A 20,349-nucleotide genomic window follows, 5' to 3' on the forward strand; every position below is an offset into this window, starting at 1 on the left:
GTCGACACATCCACAACCTTTCCCTCATCCACTAAGTGGGACACCCTGTCACAGAGGAGCAGGTCAGTCAGTCAAGACCTGCCTTTAATAAACCCATGCTAGTTGGGCCTGATTACCTGTACATGCTGTGTGAGGCTGTGAGGATCCTCAGTATCATTTGCTTCATATCCAAACTAAACCTTCCCTGTCACAACCTTGAGGCCATTTCCTTTTGTCCCATCACGTGTTACTTGTGAGCCTGGTCCCCACCCCAGCCTCCACTGACCTCACTCCAACCTCCTTTTAGGTAGCTCTGAAGAGCAGTAAGGTCCCCTCTGTTCCTCCGTTTCTCCAGACTAAACACCCCCAGGTCCCTCAGCTGCTCCTCCATCAGACTTGTCCTTCAGATGCTTCACCAGCTTCGCTGCCTTTCCCTGGACACGCTCCTGCACCTCAGAGTTTGCTTTGAAATGAGGGCCCCAAACCCAAGCCCGGTACTTGAGACGTGGCCTCACCACTGCCAAGCACAGAAGCACAATCACTGTCCTCATCCCGCTGCCCACACTACTGCTGATACAGGCCTGGATGCCACTGGCCTTCAAGTCAGCTCATGCTCAGCCATCTGCACCCCCTCTGACCCAGCGCTTTCAAGTCCCTTATTTTCCAGCACAATCCCTGTACTTTTTAGAGGTTCCTTTTTCTGACTTGCCCCCCAAAACCCCCATCCCACTGCCTGACAACCATCAGTTTCGGGGACCGGCTGGGAGCGCAGTGGTTCGCTGGGACGGGTAGGTAATCCCTGGCTCAGCACAGCGCTGCCCGAGGCCGCAGCCCCACGTCCCCGGCCCCGCCGCCCCGTTCCGCCCGCCCGCGGCCCCGCCCCTGCGCCTTCCCGCGGGGGTGACGCCGCCGCCCCGCGCCGCGGAGGCGGGACCGGGCACGGCGGGTGTTCGTAAGTTCCTTCCCCCCGCGGCGGTGGGGCCGCGGCCCGGGCTGGGGGCGGGCGGCGCCGGGGCGCGGCTGTCCTGCTCTCTCCCCGCCTGCGGAGCCGGCTGGCGGCGCGGGGCCGGGAAGCAAGAGGCGGAGAGGTGGCGGCTCCCGGCGGGGCGGGTGCCTCCTCCGGCCCGCACTCGGGGAGCCCGAGGGGTTCCTCGCCGGGCGCTGCCGCCGGAGCTCCGTGCCTCCGGGGCCCTTGGCTCGCCCCGGTGCGGCACAGCTGGTCCGGCGGCTCGGCCGAGGCGCCGGCGGCGCGGAGGGCTCGGCTGCGTTCCCCGGGCCGCCGAGGTGTGTGCGGGGCCCGCCCGGAGCCCGGGAGCGGCGGTGCGGGGCCTGCGGCGCTCGGCCGGGGCGCCGTGTGAGCCCGGAGCCAGCGCGGCCACCCGAGCCCCGGCCGGGGGTGCCACTGCCCGGCCCGGGGTGTCAGTAGAAGTCCCCGCCAGTGCGGAGACTGCGGGAGGGCGTGACTGCCGTTGCCGGTTCTGATGTTACAATAAAGACCTGCAGAAAGGCCGCGTGTGGCCGGTTCCTACAAGTCACGATGTTTGCTTGTACAGCTCACGCTTTTTCCTGTGGTGGCCGTGCAGCGTGACCTGTGTGAGCGGTGGCAGCGGGTGCCTCCGGTTCTGTGGCCGCGTTTGGCTCCTGCGCGGTCCCTGCCAGCGTGAGTCACAGCTGTGCGCCCAGCGCTGGACTCCGAGGCCTCGGCGATGTTTCATAATAACCTTGCTGCTGCTGCTTCCATAAAAGTACAAATGCGATGCGCAGTCCTCTCCTTACGGTTTGGAAGGAACTGACGGCCAGAGGCGTTTTGTCCTGTGGCCGCAGGAATGGATGCGCTAGATGGGTGTAGTGTTTGTGTGTAACTCACTGAGGCCTGTCGGCTTATTAATCCATTGGAACTTTTACTAATGACATCAGGAACACATCCCGGGTTCCAAGCGATCAGATGTGTCTGGCACAGATAATACAAGGAGGGAGGCATTTTAAAACCACATAAAAGAGTTTTCAAAAGACTGCAAATGTCTACAACGTGGCACATATGAAACAACATGAAAGATTGACTTGTTTCAATTTATTTTGCCCAAAAGTCATGCTCTATTAAAAGATTTACGTAGTTTTCTATACCTGAATTAAAATTGATGTGGTGTGTCTTGTGCTCACTTCCTTTCTTCTCCAACATAACTGTTGTTGAAGCTTTTTAATGTGTATTGAAGTCTCAGTCAACAGCCTAGCCCTTAAATGCTGTATGGTTAAGCTAATTATAGTCTTGAATTTTCTTGTAATAATTTATTTGGACCTGTAATATGCCATTAAAAGTGGTCTTTCATGTTATTATTCCTTAATAAAAAGGAAAGAGGAGGATAACACAGGGTAAATGCACAGTTCCCTTGGATCACAGTAGTTTATGTGCAGTTTTTTCCTCACAGAACTATTTAGCCATCAAAATACTGAGCTGTTGTTCTTTTGTTTGTTTTTTTCAATGACTTGATTGTAGCTATTTTTTTTAGTGATAGGTTAATATTTTTCAAAGTTAATTTTATGTAAAGCAAAATACATCAGGGATGAGTGCATGTTTTTCTTCTGCTTCAGTAGCTAGAAGAATTGGATTTTTTCCAATTGAGAGTCTGTCAAAAGACAGAAAGGAAAAGGGAGAAATAAAGTGTATGACAAGTCATATATTTAAAATATTTTTTCTAATGAACTAATGTTCTTAGTATTTAATTATAAAGATATTCTTAGGTAATGATAACTGGAGAATGAGAAGAAACCCAGCACTATGCAAATGTTTTTAGCTTTTGGGCAGACTATTAAAGAACTAGATTGTGGGGTAGCTGAAGTTGTAATTGAAGTGTTTTTAAAAGCATTAAATGGAGAAAATACTAGTTTCTTATGTTTCCTGCATCTCATTTGTGAGTGAGAATATCAGAACTAGCAATGACAGGGAGAGCATATATGAGATATTTCTGATTTTCTCACTGAAGCCTTAGAAATTTGTAGTGATTGTCACACATATGTTTTTGATGTACAGGTTCAAGGATTATGTTGTGCTAGGTGGGAGGAGTGTTCTTCATCAGTGACTTGGACTGTTTGAAGCGTTTTTATGTGCACAGGTAAAACATTTATAGAAGTGGTTTATTGTTTTAAATGTCTGTATGAAACTGGTGATGGTTTTATGCATTTATTTGCACCTAAGGAGGTAGATGGTGTCAGGTCAAAGTGAAATAGCCAAGTGTTGAATGTAGAACTTGGATTGGAAGCTGACTGGAGTATTGCTGGAGTTGCAATTAAAGAAACTTCAGAGTTTTAAAAGTGCATGGAAAAATCAGAAATGTATGAGCTTTCATCAGTTATTTTAGCAATATTTATTCAGATATTTATTATTGTAATCTCTACTCTAAAGTCCTGTTAATGTATGGTATACCTCAGAGGAGATGCTGTTGTATTGTGTGTAAACATGTTTTATTAGAATTCTTATGTATTCACTGCTTCCTGAAATGTTTGTCTCTTCTATTAAATACGATTTTCTGTCCTTTGCTAAATGTATTTCCTGAGATATTGGAACTTTCTGGTTTTGTTTGTTTTTTGTTTCCTTGAAATAGGAATTAAGATGGATGAAATGTTTCATTGGTCATAGCAGCAGCAGGACGAATAAGGTGGGTATGTTGAAAGAGTGCAGTTAATATCTTTGCAGAGTATTTTAGATTTTGATTCTGTGTCCATCTAAGTACAAAGACATGTTTTACCTTTGTGTTTGAGTTGCTGTTTATTTGCCCATTTAAAATTCTTTAAGGTCATTGAGGGTTGACTCCATTGGGCTTGTACTCCATTGAAACAAATTATTTTCATAATTTCCATAAAAGATATTAGTGGTTCAGCAGCAGTAAAGTGTGTTTTGATGCTCATCCTTATTTGCAGTCAAGACAAGACATGTGCCTTATTTGCTAAGACTTCATACTTCATGTTGACATTTTAATTCACTTACAGAGATCCGGGACATGCTTTACTTAAAAAGATTTTTTAAAAACAAATTTAAAACATGACCATATATTTTTACAAGACTAACATTGGCAAATAAGAGAAACAGTGCTGCTTGAGTAATAACTGAGCCCTTTCTCATGGAGTGTATTCGCATGTTGCTGTCAAAGTTAAATGAGTTACAGACTTCTTTACAATGTAACCACCATTAAATTATGTGACTGAGATCTTTATTTTAATCTAAAAAATAGTTTGATTTTCTAATTTCAAAAATAAAAAGTTGTGGATTGTTTTTTAAATTTCATTCTTTCTTGTGCTGATGTAATAAAGAGGTTGTTACTGCCAGCTTAAAATAGCATTTTGAGAATGCTGTTGTCTTTCTATTGTATTTGCTCTGTGACTGTTGGTCTTGTCACCTCATGAAACCACAGAACAACTGGGTCAAAACCATCCTATTTAAATATCACCAAGTGTGATATTTGCTAATTGTGTCTTTGACTTATTATATTATAGTACTGTATTTGCTGGTATTGGTTTGTCCCTAATTGGCTGATTAAACTTAGTGTCAGTAGTATTCAAGCATTACTTTTTTTAAAGGACTGATTTCATTGGTATTTATGGTGTAATTGAATGTTGTAGGAAAGTTAGCATGGTTTGTGTAGCAATGTGCTGTAATCTGATAACTCTTCCAGTTAATATCAGGAGCATAATCAAAACACCATAAACCTCACTGTGGTAGAACTGTACTTGTATTGAACAAGGATGTAAAAGGGCATCACTTAAGGAAAGATTGTCTTCGCTTTATCACTTCAGTCTTTTACCATTTTAGGAAAGAATGTTTTCCTTACCTAAACTGTGAGCTGTTCTTTTCCCCTTTGCATCTTTTTGAAGGCTGTACAGTACTGAAAGCCTTGCTTGAAGGGAGGCTGGCTGATGTCCTCATACCAGAAGAAGTTTAGTGCTTAGCTGTTAGTTTACCTTGAATTGTTGCACAGATGGAAAGGAAAGAATGTAATCAATAGCTCAGTCCATCTTTCAGAATTGTAATGCATTGTGGTCACTTCATTTATGGTTAAACTTTTTTTTTTTTGCAGAATAATGAGATTTTTTTTTCATGGAATCATATAAAGAGTAAAATTATGGAGTATTGAATCATAAACATGCTTTCTTTTTGAAGTGTGATTTTTACTTTTAGAGGCTGCTATAGGATGTTAATTTCTGTGTATGCATCATGTTTCATTCTGTGGCTTAGCAGTTTATTGTTTTTCAGAAAGTCTAAACCCAGGATTGTGGTTTAGAAAAAGTGTCATGGTTAATGCCAAGAAGAGGTCATGTGGCAAGCTTCAGAGCTGGGCTGTCTCAGCCCTGCTGAAGAGTCACTGGGGAGACAGGAGTATTCCTGTGGCTCACTTGGTTATTTGCCAGGAGGAGCAGGTGCTAAAGAGATGGAAAAGCAGCTTGGAAAATTTGTTTGATAGGTGAAGGAGTTGTGGGGAAAGAAACAACTCCTGGGAGACTTACTAAGATCTGTCACTGAAATTGGTTTGGGATATTAGCTTGGTTGTAAGTTACAGTTCCAGGGAATATTTTTTTGTTCAAGTGTGGGTGGCAGAGCAGTCAGAGCTGTGTTCCCATACTCAGTCTTTTTCATGAAGCCCTTTGTTACCAGTAGCTGAATGCTGAAATATCTGTAGGAATTACTTAATGGTTTTACATGACCCCAAAGCAGAAACCAAATCAAAAACCCCTCAAAGGTGCATTGTCTTAATTTTTGGTGCATTATTCAGCTGTTAAGGACAATTGCAAAGGACTGTGTCTCTTCTTCAGAGGATCTTTCTCTTGGGCCAAAACTATGAAATGGTATATGGTGACAAATTACAGCTTAGACTGATGTCATTGCCTGTCATTGCATTATACCTGTACTTCTTTGCTACTTCTCTTATATGTATGTTTGTGGCTATTTGGGATGAATTGTAGAAAATAGGGATTTTACAAAAAATGTTACTGATTTTTATAGTTTTGAGCACACTTCAGTCTTCAGCTAAATGACATAGAATGTAATTTTGGTGGATTTGTTTTGGCCATGACTGGTTGGCCTCCCTAAGGGAGACTACAGTCTGCTGATTGTGAGGGTGTGTAATCTCAGACTTATGTCAGGCTGTCCTTTCAAAGAGTGCTACATACACCAAGACATGAAGTTCTGACAGTGTTTGCTCTTCTTCAGCTCAATGAAAACAGAACTGCTGCTGAAGATCTAAGATAGACCATGCTTTTAGGAAGCAGGGCAGTAAAGCTGAACTACCCAACGTTGGTCTCTGCTAATTATGTGCAGTGTCGTAAAGATACTACTATACTACCCCTCAAAATACTGTTAGGGAATTAGAAAGGATCAGTCTATAGAAATCTGCATAGTTCTGTTGTGTACATAAGTGTGCTACTCAGTGTGTGATGAATCGAGCTCTTGGAAGTTAGCAGCCTGCCAGTAAAACAACACGGATGTTCAGTAGGTTGTGTAGCTTTTGTCATCAACAGATTTTGAGGCTTTACTGAAGCAGGAAAACAAATCAGTATTGGATTTAGAAAAAAGGAACTGTTCTATATTACAGGACTCAAATGGAGACCACCCAAATGCCTTCAGCTGGTTTTTGTTATTTTCACAAATAGTTTGTTCTTTTAGCAGAGTGTTTAAGAACAGAGTCAGGTCAATCGCTCTATTATGTTTTTCCCTAAATGGCAATATTAACCAAACTTTACAATATTGTTCATGATTGAGAAAAAAAAAAGTCATATAGATTCTCTTGGTTTTTTTTAGCTTCCAAAGAAAAATCGTGATAGACTGTTGTAATTTCAAATCTTCAAATTATAAATGTAATGCAGTGTGTTTTTGGAAACTTTTTGTAGTTTGGCTGGATTGTACTTTGTAAGGGCCAATGTAGTATCTATTATGTTTTTTGGAATTTAGTAAATTAATTCAGAGATGTTATATATTTTCCGTAGTTCAAGTACAATAAGTGGGATGCAGAATATTCTTGTCTTTCATATAGTATGAGTTATCTTTTATTACAGTCTTTATTTTTCAAAGGGCAGGTCTGCTGTATTTTTTACTGTCTTGTTTTTGGTGCTGAAGCATGCTTGGGTCCTCACTGAAGACCTAAAAGCAAACAGTCCTGGGCAGTTACCTTTGCTTAGTGTGTGTTTGCGTTCTCTTGTAAACCAGTGATTTTCTTTCTGGAAGGGTACCCTGATAGGCAAATGACAAAAATTTGCAGTCTGTAATGGGTGAGATACAAAGAAGAAATTATGCTGAAGGACAAAAAAGCAAAGACTGCCTGGCCCCAAATGATGTCTTGGCATGGTAGTAATGCCACATACTCAAAGTAGAGGACTGTGTGTTAAAAATCTTGTTTCTTCTCTTTACTTCTGATACCTGTGTTCATACTTGCAATCAAACTAAACAAAGTGTGATGGTGTATAAAATGCTGTGGTAAAAATTAGTATGTTACTCTCATACAGCCTGCCATCACAGTGGATGTGGTGCTGGGTGCCTCTAAAAAGGATGTAGAGAAGAAGGGAATCAGGGAAGAGTCTAAAAAAGGAATCTGTAGGGATGGAAATTTGCTTTTATAAAGAGAAATTGGAAAACAAAGAGATTGTTTAGCCTTTGAAAGGCAGTGAATATGGAGAAGTATAACACAAATACACAGAAAGATGAATTGTTTGAAGCTTTTGTTTTGTTGGTTCATGCTGTAAGAGTAAGGGGACATTCTGTGAAATTAGGGTGACAGAGTGAGAAAGGAAACTGGAGAGGATCTATTTCTTAATAAACTGGTAAGACTGAGGTCTGCAGTCTAGGGATAATTTTAATTTAGAAAAATTCTGATAGAAATTGGGTAAGTTAGAGTGCAAGAATATTTACACAGGCTCAGGTTACCTTTTCTCCTGAAATAATATAATCCCTCATCTTTTTGTCACTTGCAAAATTATTTTTCCATCATGATTTTTTAATAAAGCTCATCTAAAAACCATGTGTTGATGGTGTGAGTAAAGGAATGAAGTCTATCCCTGTTTTGTTTATGGGAGAGTTACAGCATCTCACTAATTTGTTCTCTTTCCCTGTATTGGGTTATATCTAGGTGAGATACCCACTAGGTAATTTGTCTGGTTCCCTTAGTAGGATGCACTGATTTACTTTGTTTCTTTTGTAGATGTGGATATTGGAGAAGAGGTTTTGGGGATTAAAATCAGGGTCCTCATGAAATTGGAAAGAATTTGTGTAGGCCAGTTGTTTTTGTGACTTGCTACTTGTGAGACACTGTTCTGTTCAGCTTTGATTTTTCTATTGCCTGGGCTCGTGCTTTAAGTTGGTGTTCCTGCAGTAATTTAATTTGAGTCAGTACACAAGTTTGTTCTGTACCTAGAGTGATGGAATATTTTGGGAGGATGAAATGAGCTAACGCTGGCCTTCTGTGTCAGCCTGCCAACTCCCAGCAAGTATGTAAAAAGTCATAAAAATAGCAGTGGGGGTATCTTAATTAAATGAGCATGCTTGTCGCTTTGCCAGTCTTTTCTCTTGGCATGGTTCAAGTCCTAGAAACTGTTTGCTTTCAGTCTCTATCAAACTCAAATATAAAACTCTGTGATAAAAGCATCAGAAGCAGTGTTCAACAGGAAAAGACTGCAGAATTGGCTTTTTCTCATTCCCACTTAAATGTCCTTTCCTCTCCATTTAGTGCAGGCTGCAGTTTTTACTTTTGGTGTGTTTAGCAGCAGATTGAGTTAAATTTGTTGTATTTGGCTCTAGAGCAGCAAAGAGCAGATGTCACGGAGGTGCCATAACAGGAATAAAAAAATTCAGAAGTCTTGTGGGAATTTGGGGGTGAGAGGGAAGTCTTCCTCCTATTTTTTTCCATGCTAGAATCCATATTAGAACATTTAGAGCTGGTATTCTGTTCAAAACTTGCCGTGCTGCAAGGATTCATGCACTGACGCAGACATTCTTTCCCACAGCTCAAATTGTGGAAACAGAGTTTATTTATAAAATAAAACATGCCTGTGAAATTATAATTGATACCTTAATTACAGGGAACTTGCCTGAACGATGGTAGTTTAGCAATCCGTGGGACATTTTCCTGGCTTAGAATAGCCACGATTTCTACTGAAACATTTTCTCTGTGTGAATCCTAGAAATGGAATTCCCCTGTCAAGGCAGAAAAACTTCAGTAACTGAAAGCTACTCTGCCAGGGATGATAAGTCTAAAGTAACAGTCAACTTTTAAACATTATTTAGGGTTGGAACACTGAAAAGTAAACTTTGCTATTCTCGATTGTCACTACTTGAAAAATATGCGTTTAAAAGCCACCACTACATGTTGCCATTCTTTACATAATCAGGTGGGTCCCAGATGTATGTGGGATCCTGGAGGAGTTTCTTGCTTTGGATTATTTCTTTTCACTTTTATAGATTACCACAATGCTCCAAAAATCAGTGGTGGCTTCTTTCTTTAAATCTTACCTTTTTAAGGGCCTTTTCTGAAAATACCTGGTGTAGTTTGTTAGTTAGGAGCCTGACTGCTTGCTTGTTTCTCTTTCTTTCTCACATCTTTGTTTTTCATTCATCATCTACTCACACTGCAACAGTATATATTGCCACAGTATATTTTATAAAAACATAAATACTATGTAATTTACATAATATTTATATAATTTTGATTGCATGTTGCTGTATTTAAAAGTTGTGCCTATTCTCTGGTGTTGTATGTGTAGAATGATGTACTTGATAATTTCTGGAGGAATTTTTTTTTTCCTGTGAGGAAAAAGTTTTATTTAGACAGTGATCTGGAGGGGAGGACAGTAATAAATCTACTTTTCCTTGAGGTGGTACTCACTGATCTTGTATTAGTGTTTTAGTAAACCACATTGACTCCTGCTTTGGGTCTTCTGTTCTCGTGCTGAAGTTGAACTCTTTTCTAGCTCTTATAATTTGCTGGATAGATGATATTTGAAATCAAATGAATGTATGTTATTGTTCATTTAGTAAGAATATGAAGTCTGACTTTGTTTTAAAAAGCAATTAGTATAGTGAGGTCAGTTGACAGAAGCATCATATGTGTAAGGTATATAATGTACATGCTCTGTTCTCCTCTACAAAGTCCTGAGTAAAGTGTGCTGCTGTTCAGGTTTGAGAACAAATCTTGCCATGTCTATTGCTGAAGAAAAATGTCAGTGCAGTGCTAAAAGAACACGGGACTAACTTGCCTGTTGGCTGTAGCATGTTGAGTTTCTTGGTTAGACAGCTAATTTTTGTGACTTGAAAGTGACAGGCCTGGAGATAACTGTGGTCAGAGCTGCTCCAAGAGGATTGAGTGATACCTTTTGGATTTCCTAAATGATAAGGAAGCAGGTTTGAACAACAACTGCTAGGAGGGTTATTCAGACACTGAGTTAGTCTGGTCCAGTGCAGGATTTTTCACCTCTGACCAGTTTAGAGCGTGTACTGCCTAAGGAGTGCTGGTCAAACTAACAGTTTTGGTGTGTTTAATTAACATAATTTTTGTTTGCCCTGAAGTTAATTTCTTACAGCTATTTTTCACCTGGCTGCCAAATTTCTTTGTGTCAGAAAGACCTCGTGATTGCATTAAAAAAGTTAGAAAAATGTTATGTTGTGGATTCTGTATTTAAAGACTGTGTTCTGGAGGATTTAAGTAATTAAGTGTTTGTAAGATTTCTTTTACATTATAAGATTTTGTTTCAAAAGAAGCATGAAACTGTAAAGTGTTTAGGCTAGAACAACGTTGTACCTGTTTTATTTCTATTTAATAATTTCATGCAAGCCTCAAACCTGCATTAATGTACTAGCATGGTTTGAAGATAGCTGGGTATTGCGAGAAGAGCTGGTCTAGGGTGTTATTAAGGTATAATTGATCTAATTCACTGCAAAAGTTTTGAAACCTTTTTGAAGGTGTTTTTTGCTTCTAAAAATCGTCAAATATTTGGTGTAAAACATTGCTGTTTATTGGAAAGTGAAATTTCTGTTCAGTTTTGAAAGCAAGTTTTGTTCATGTTCAAGATTGAAGCAGACCAAACTTGCTTTTCTTTTTCCATTTAAAAATTATTCTACACTTACAGAAATGTAGATACCTTTGACAGATTTAGCTGATCAGCTTTTGAGAAGCATAAAAATTCCTTAGATTAATAATAATGCTAACAAAATTGATGGGAACTCCTGAATATACAACTGGTTTGTACTGAGTAAGTCTCTTCCTGTTCCAGGAAACTGTTCATTTTGAAAAAGCAAAAAAATCAAAAACTATAAAATCTTAGTTATACAGGTTGTGGAATAATGGGTTTTAATTTGACCATCATCAAAAATGCAAGTCAAGAAAAAAGAATAATGTATTGATGGTAATATCTAAGAATTTGTAAAGCATCTTTCCTCTAGAAAACAAAAAGTAAAAAAGAATTCGTAAAGTGGACTGTGCCTATAGATTATTGCAAGTATTCTATCAGGGGAATAGGAGAGGCTAAGTATCCTGAGCCTTATTTAACCCTGAGGGATTTCAGTGATGAGAGATGTAATTAATTTGGGCATATGAGCTTTTTTTTGTCAAAGTGGAATTATGTTTTGAAGTTTTCAGTAATGAAAGCGATTTATTTAAATTTTCTTCATATTATTTCAAACATGAAACACTAGAAAGACCATTTTCAAAATATTTATTAATAATTGCAAAATTAATAGATAAACCTAAAGAATTCATAGACGTTAGTAATGATTAAGAGAGAACAGCCATGCTTGCCTGATGGAGGATGTTTGCAGAGAATGGTTTCAGGTTTTCTTTACTGGCCTCTCTCTCTCCAAGACTTGTGTGTCAGTGGTGTAGTTACCTGATAATTCAGTTTTTGGTAATTATCTTTAGAAAGCTGCTCTGGATTGGGAAGGATAAAATGTTTAATGTGTATACTTGCAGTGAGGAAGGCACTGGGTGGGAATATTAACTTGTGTTATGTTGGCTGATCGTAGATGTCCCCAGAAGAGGAAGTTTTAAATTTTTATTGAGATCTAGTCATATTACAAATAACTGTATTTAGAAGCATAGTAATTTTCAAAACTAGTATCTTTGGAATTCACTTTTTCATTACAAAGTGGTTCCACAGGCCCAAAATACGACATTTTTTACTTTAAGGATTTTAAAGTTGATTACATTTCTTTCTAGAAATCAGGTGAATGCCAGTAACCTCCCAATTAAAGAGCATTACTTGCAGTGGTGCACTAGAATCATGGAAGATCCTGAGTTGGAAGGGGTTTACAAGGATCACTACCAGTTTTCAGATACAAATTCTACAGAGGTTTCACAAAGAGCAGATGTGGCCAGGTGGAAAATGTCAATTTGCAAAGGAATCCTCTGCAGTGCCCAGTGTTGGGAGCCACAGTGCTGCTTCAGGTGCAGCAGATGAGTCAGTTGCAAATTGATGTGTTGGGAGGAATGCTCAGTTTCTGACGTGCTGCCTACGCTGGGGAGGTACAGGGAACCCTTCCCATGGCTGTTGCCACCAACGCATTTGCACAGTAATAGCCCTTGTAGGCAGCTCCTGGCTTCTGACAGACTTCAGTCAGCTCACCTGGCTGAAAATAGGCTGTGGTTTTAAACACATTGAACTGAAAAAACCACACAGTATCACTGGGAGTATTTTTGCTTTACACGTACAAGTCCTTTGAAAAGAGAATATCTTGTGACAATATTGAAATTTTTTTTCCTGACCAATGAACAAACAGAACACAGTGTTATATGCTTCATGTAGATAGATTCTTGTTGCATTTATAGCTATTGAATAGCTAGTGGCTCATCCACTACTGCAGTTTTTTTGGCTAACATCTTGTATGAATATTGTACTGCTAAATCTTTAATCTGCTGTGGAGACAGACAAATTTAGTAGAAGTGACTTTAATCTTTGAAGAACGTGTATTGACTGGGAAAGCTAGTTCAGTTTATTTTTGCAAATCACCAACCCTTAGAAGTGGGATTAAGTTTAGTGCAGGAGAAGGTGGAACTTTCCATTTGTCTCCAGAGTGAGGTCGCAGTGCTTGTCTCTTTTCAGCTTCCATCTCAGTGAAATAAAATATAATTGTTTCATGTTTCAGTTTTATCTCCTGAAGAGTGGGAATTATGGTATCTTGTACAGGCTGTAATGTCAGCAATTACTTCTTGTCCTTGTTGCATCTTTACTGCTCTGTCTCTGCCCTATTTGCATGCCCATAGTTTAAATTCTTGTGTGCTGCTTTTGTATGTTCTTCTTTTTTTGCCCCTTGATTTTATTTATTTAGAGAGTCCACTGATCAGGTAGCTGAGTAGACTTCAGCTGTGCAGGAATTTGTTGTGCATGTGGCTTTAGTGATTGCAAAAAGCCCACTCACCTTAGATGTGAAGGCAAGGAAAAGGAAACGAAACGGAATCCAACAGAAGAGATGAGAAAAGAAAGGCTTTAGTAGTAAAGGAAGGTAGAGAGAAACACCTGAGTCACAAGGCTGGAAGAAAAGAAGCTAAAGTGATACCCTGGTTTTGGCACTGCAATGTGTCATGATGCTGTTCTGATTTGTAATTTTAAGAACAGCTAAAGAAGTGTGTTCCTCAAATAAGATAATTCACTGATTCTTTTTTTAAATTGTAAAAGTATATTTTAATTTCATTTTTCAGTAGAGCAGATATACTAGAACTCCTTTTAGGGAAGCTTATTTTTGTTTAATGAGGATATATTTATGGTAATTTTAATAAATAAATTAATAAAAACACTAGTGCTTGGTTGCTTTATTGCTCATCTCTTATCTGACTGGGGTTATGTACAGCATTAGGTCTTGGTAGATCTGAAGGAATGCTATTTTCTTTATTGAGTAGCTTAGGAAAAAAAATCTTGTCTCACTAAAATGGATCCCAGTTCTGTGTGAAGGACAGGCGTGTGATCACTGTTCACTTTCCAATATCACACCTGAAGGCTTTCTAACTAGGCTGAACTACAGTCAGGTCACTCAAATTCCCCAATGTCCCTAGAGAACAGAAATTGTTTCACCAGCAAATACATGGAGTACTTTGAGCCCATTTTGCTGAGTTATGGGGTTTATTTCAGAATTTGGGAGATTAATTTTTATGGAACAGGTAGCTGAGAGAGTTAGCATTCTTGCTTGAATAATGCCCTACATATTTTGGACAGAGATTTTCTTGACTAAATAAGAGCAAGATATTTCACCATCTTCTAAATGGAACACTGTTTGGTCAGCATAAATTTAAAAGAAAATTCCAGAAGAGACAACTGACCATTCTTGTGTGATGTTTGCAACCTTTTCATGTTTCTTCTGGGCTTTAATTATACTGCATATACATGGCAAGAAGAAAGACCAGGGGTTTTGTTCTTTTCATGGAGGTGTGGCTTTATCACATCATTGGGAATTTATAGCCTAGTAATATATAGTGTTTTTTCCATTCCTGCATGTTGCAATTGGTTTGTGCAGCCTTATAGTCTGGCAGCTGAAAGCTCACTTTTTCATGATTTTTTTTTTGGCAGGAAAGGGTTACTGTTCACATTTCCTGTGTAATTCCTTCTGATCTTGCTGGGCTGTAATTACTTTCTTGATGTTAAACATTCCCAGGCTCCTATAACCTTCTAGCCCGCTTGCACTGGCCAAGTTTGTCCCAGGTGATCATGTGGGCGAACCTCCTGTTTTTGAGGATAAAAATCTCTCCTTCCTGTGTAAGATAGGCTACATGCTCATTCCTTTGCTGTGCAATCCCAAGAGAAATCTCTTAAAAAATAAAAATAAGGTAGCACATCAGTCTTTTAGAGTCAGACTTAGCAGCCAAAATACATCACAAATCAAGTGTGTGGGTTTAGAATTTGCTGAATCTTTGTTGAATGACTGTGAGTTCACATTGAAGATTATTTTTTCTTAATACATTTGGAAAATAGGTTATGATATAAAAAAGACTGATTTTGACTGTAGCTTCTTACTTTTGACCATATAATTGGCAAATCTTTTTAAGCTTGTTTGAATGTAGAATTACTTAGCTGAGCCTTCAGGAATCTTTTCTTTTGAATTTTTTGCAGTAACAGCATATTAAAAAAAAAAAAATATAGAAAAAACCCAGAATCTTACTCAGTTCTGTGTTTCTTAAATAGTTCAGTTACCCTGTGTTTCTTCTTATTTTCAATGTTAGTACATAAACTAAACCCAGGGTATTATTTTGTTTTTAAGTAGAAGTGACTGTATACTACTGAAAAGTGTTGACTTCAGAGGTGTGGGAACTGAAGTGTTCTGTTCTGCAAAGGCACCAAAAGGTTTTCTGTGCTGCTCTTCAGCTTTAATGTGGAGGAGACACCTGTAAGAATGTGAGTGAAGTGTGTTTTCCATGACCTTTATGCTGTTTTCTCACAGTGCCAAGAAAGATGAAAGGTTGTGATGGCAGGGTTTTTGTAGGGTTGAGGAGTTGTAATGTGCTGATACATTGACACTGGTGAATGTTGGGTTGCTTTGTTTTGGGTTTTTTTTTGTTACTGACAATGTCAGAGAAAGTAATTGGAGGTTCTGTGCTCTATTGGTTCAAGAAGTTGCCTGAATTTTGATGCTTCAGTTAAGAGTCATCTCATTATCTTATTATTCTGTTGCAGGTAACTTTTCTGTCATAATCCTAGTCTTCCTAACTTGTACATTTAATTGGCTGCTTTGTGAAATTCTCAGGCTGCAAGTCATTCTGTTTTGTTTAGCTGTATTATTGTACTTGCAACACCATTATTCAGAATTCTTCCCAGTAACTGACTGACTGAAGTCTTGTGAATGTGTAACTGTGAGCTCAATGGGATTATATGATTATACCTGGAAGAAAATGGTTTGTAGATAATAAATTTTTGAGCCGTTTTCTTAGTTCCTTTTTTCTCATGCACTCAAATGCCTGTACTTTACTATATAAATAGAAATTAAAACAGTTGGCATGTGTGTTGTTGACTGTGCTGCTATGCTAGTGAACGATAGGAAGAATATATTTTAATGAAAATGTCTTTAATCTTTTCAGGAAGTCTTAAATTTGACACCTTAGTTACAACTGGAATGCAGTCAGTATGCTGCCCAGTTCTTAATTGCATACTCCATCATGTAACTGGGAACAGGGCTGTCAGATCTGTCTATTATTGTTGTTGAACCCAGATGTTCTTATGGGGTATTATTCAACACAGAGAAATCCAGTCCTGGCATAAAGTATTTGTACAGTAGTTACATAAAAAACCCATGAAGCACTAGGTGAGTATAACTACTCAGAAAAAGATGCTGCTTGTAATTTCCAGTTACACAGTCATTTTATTGTGGCCTGCTTGTCATCTTCAGGTACTTGAGATTTGTTAGGACACTTTGTATGAAGTGGGTTTAGCTTTTGCATATCCACTTGGGTATGTGTTCAACGTATTGCAAGCATGACAGGCTTCTGTGCAGCAGGGTAATACTTTGTTTAAACATTTTTTTTTCCAAAACAGCTGACTTTTGACTGTATATTATGAAAACACTGATGAATTTAGGGTTAGTTGAGAGGCAAGCTCTCCTGAGGCCTGTTTTCCATCTAACAGGATGTATAGTTCATCTTGCCATTCATTTTATCTGTTTAATTTTGATTCTGCTTAGCTGAAGGCAGAGAATAATTACTTGCTACTTTGTAATTAAAGGTAACCTGTTTTGCATTTATTTTGTAAAATACTTAGAATGTAACTGACCAGACTCTCTATTATGAATTTCACCTTCGTGGTGGAAAGTACCCTGAGTTGTAATGAATTTTCTTCCATGAAAAATTTGTGGTTTCAGAGTCTATGTGAATTGCCTCTTGCTTTTTGTATAGAAGTCATGTTACAGGATGTAAGCTGGTTCTCTTTATCCTCTGTGTGTGTGTCCATGTTGATCTAATGACTTAACATAAAACTCTTGTGGACTTTGATGTCTGTAATATACTAGAGTCAAGGTGATGCATATAGCTGTGATGCAGAGAAGAATTGGACCTAACCTTAAGAGTGTTTAGTGCAGAGAAAGAAACTCAATTTTTAACAAGCTGCTGTAGAAATAAGGAATGATTTGAATTAGGGGAGCTTTTCAGCTTTCAGACAATGTAGTCAAATGTATTTTTATATTCAGAGTTGTTCTCTCTTAGGAAGGACATGTGAATTACTGTTGTGACAAAATGCATAAATATGTCTAGGATTTGATAGTAATTAATTCATTTTACTTATCTAAGAATAGATTAAGTTCCACAGTTTGAAACTGGCTATAAAAAGTAACATGTAAACAAATTTAACACACATCCGGTGTAATAGCACATTTGGTAGAACTGAAGTCGCTTTGTTTTCAGATGCAGTGGTTTCTCACTTTCAGTGTTCACAAGCTGTTTAGTCACAGAGCACCTCTTGACTGGATTTTTAAGGGCACATTTATCTCCATGGCTTTCTTGACTTGAACTCTATATGATAGATTCTTAAGTACTGCTAAAATGTTGATGAATTATGTAGTTTGCCATTGGTGCGTAGAAAGAATCGTAGAATATCCTGAGTTGGAAGGGTCCCACAAGGATCATCAAAGTCCAGCTCCTGAACCTTCACAGGGCAGCCCCAAGTGTCACACTCTGTGCCTGAGAGCATTGTCCAAATACTTGTTGAACTCTGTCAGGCTGGTGCTGTGAACATTTCCCTGGTGAGCCTGTTCCAGTGCCCAACCACCCTCTGGATGAAGAACCTTTTCTAATACTCAGCCTAAACCCTCCATGACACAACAGGCACTGATCTCTTCTCTGGTGACCAGTGACAGGACATGAGGGAATGGCCTGAAGTTGTGTCAGGGGAGGTTTAGGCTGGATATCCAGAAAAGGTTCTTCACCCAGAGGATGGTTGGGCACTGGGACAGGCTCCCCAGGGCAGTGGTCACAATAGCAATCCCAAAGGAATTCAAGAAGTGTTTGTACAATGCTCTCATGCACATGGTGTGACTCTCTGGGGTGGTGCTGTGCAGGGCCAGGAGTTGGACTCAATGCTCATTGTAGGTCCCTTCCAACTCAGGATATTCTGTGATTCTGTGTTTTAAAGTCGTTTTAATTTTATGGTTTTAGATTAACAGTCGTGCAAATAGAGAACCTTACAAGGTATTTAGCAATTTGAAAGATGTTAGGAAACAGAGTACACTGTATCCTTATTATATATGTGTTTCTCCTCTATAGAAAGAGTTCTGTTCTAGTCATCTGCTCTCATGCTCAAAGTAATTTTATGTTTTGTCATCTGGTAGATGTATACGTATTGTCTAAATTTTTTACTTATTGGAGGCTTCTTCTAAAATTCCCATCCCAAACTTAACATTTCAGAAAACTAAGCTTAATTCTTACATCTGTATAAAATGAATTTGACTTCCAGTCTGTGAGTTTTCGTGATACTTAAATACCGTAGGTGCTGCAGCTATTGCAGTCAACAGTTTTAAAAATACTTACAAATTAAATAAGTATATAGCCAGAAATACTGAAAAAATTCATACTTATTTATCTTTGAAGATAGCTTTCATGAATGGAAATACTTAGTTTTTAAAATTCATCACAGGACTGTGGGTTTGAAGGGAACTCTTTGTCACTGCAATTTTGTGTTTTATTTTAAGGTTAATTCAGTTCTGACTTGTGGCATGATCATTGACATTTACATGGTATGGGCCATGAAGCCTGCAAGCAGCAAGTGAATTCACACAGATCAGAAATAGCTTAGAAGAAAAGTGCAAAATGTCTTTGGCAGTTATCACCATTATTTTTAATCTCCCCTCCTCCCTTCCAGTGCCCTAAAAAGAAGTAGTTGAGCTGGATGAATCAATGTTTGATACAGAGAATGATGCAGATTGTTGGCATGCACCCAGTGCACATCTCAAAACTACAAAGTTTGTAACATTATTTCACTACTAGTGAAAGGTGAATGACTGTGTGGAACAGAAGTGAATGTGGTAGAAATAATATGCAGGATTTTCTGCTTTGCTGCAAGGGAAGCAGCAAAGCAGAAAACCCTGCATATTATTGTTTTATATATTGTTATATACAGAAATATGTATGGTAATGTTCTTTCCATATTAAAACCCTTATATAAATCTTAAAAGATATCATGTTCTATGTCCAGGCTTGTATATTTTGCTATTTAGTGAAAGTTTTTGAGATAAAGCAAAATGATAGATAAGAAAACCAAATCACAGCTGTGTAAAGAAAACTATAGCAGACTGAAATAATTTGTGTGTTAAAACATGTTTAATGAGTGTTCACTAGAGAACTTCTAAAAATGAAATGTCACAGCAAAACCTTACAGACTTTTCTGAGATCTTGTATATTAAATGTTCTGTTGCCTGCTGGAACAGATCTCAGCATTCAGAAGACAAGCAGAGTAGTACTGTGCTAGTGGTTTATATCTGAAAAAATATATTGGATACTTTCATCAATGTAATTCAGATCCTAGAAAGATGAGCAGTTTCTTAAAAGTCATTCTGTATTCAGTAAAGAAAAATTATGAGAATTCAGCCTGTTGCAGGTATTGGGAGCTTGTGCTGATAAATCACTTGGCCACTAATCAATTTTTGAAGCTTAAAAATAATTCTATGTATTTATTTGACAGTTTTCAAACAAATAAAAGCCACTCTGTTGTCTTCTGTACAGGTTTTTCTTTCTGAGGCATGCAGAATAAATAGAGCAGGTGTGTTAGGAGCTGTGATCTAATTTTGCAGGTTGGGAGCCAAGAACAAGTTCGGCATGCACATACCTCCAGCTTTAATATTTAAAAGAAGAGTAAGCCTAAAAAACAAGGAGTACTTGAGCATAAAAATGTGACTTGCTTGACACCTACTTGTTCATTTAGTAACTCCCGGAACAATTCTTCTCTTAGGAAACATGGTTTGTTTGGTTGAAACAAGGTAGGAAGGGAGAGAAGCAATATAGTTTTAAAGAATGGGGAGCTGATGATGGCAAGCACTGTATGGCTTGGAGACAGGAGATTAAGGAGGTAAAGTTATTAATAAAAATCTGTGGGCAGTGGAGTACAATGCAGTTCTTTAAATATAGAGGATGTTCTTGAAGGGTACAAAAGCTTAGTAGTGATAGAAGTCCAATACTGGGCAAGGATGATAAATTTCTGCTGTGCAGAGAAAGGCATAAATATTCAATAAATATTTTGTTCTGTATTCAGAAAGAGGCTGGTTGATGCTTTTACATCTCACCACCTCCATCATTAGTGATGGGAAGAATGTATTATCACTGTACCAGCAACTATTAATGTTAAATGTTTTTAAATCTGCTGCACTGACACCTACAGATACTAAAAAAGAAAAAAAGCTTAGAAGCTGTATGAATTATTCATTTTGAGTTTTAACAAATC

The 20,349-nt window shown here is 38.7% G+C and overlaps 1 protein-coding gene across 11 annotated transcripts in view; it reads left to right on the top strand.

Annotated features, from left to right (window-relative positions):
- The first annotated feature begins 874 nt into the window (after positions 1-874).
- Positions 875-20,349, top strand: part of ZNF438 (zinc finger protein 438) — a 50,868-nt gene continuing 31,393 nt past the window's right edge. For 5 of the 11 annotated variants that reach the window (XM_064401936.1, XM_064401265.1, XM_064401985.1 and 2 more), the window contains exons 1-3: positions 875-931; positions 3,008-3,089; positions 3,579-3,632. The gene's annotated coding sequence lies outside the window, so the exon portion shown is untranslated. The other 6 variants (XM_064401679.1, XM_064402127.1, XM_064401473.1 and 3 more) reach the window with 5 other exon arrangements.

The sequence above is a fragment of the Passer domesticus genome, chromosome 1 (genome assembly GCF_036417665.1).
Source record: "Passer domesticus isolate bPasDom1 chromosome 1, bPasDom1.hap1, whole genome shotgun sequence".
Lineage (NCBI taxonomy): Eukaryota > Metazoa > Chordata > Aves > Passeriformes > Passeridae > Passer > Passer domesticus.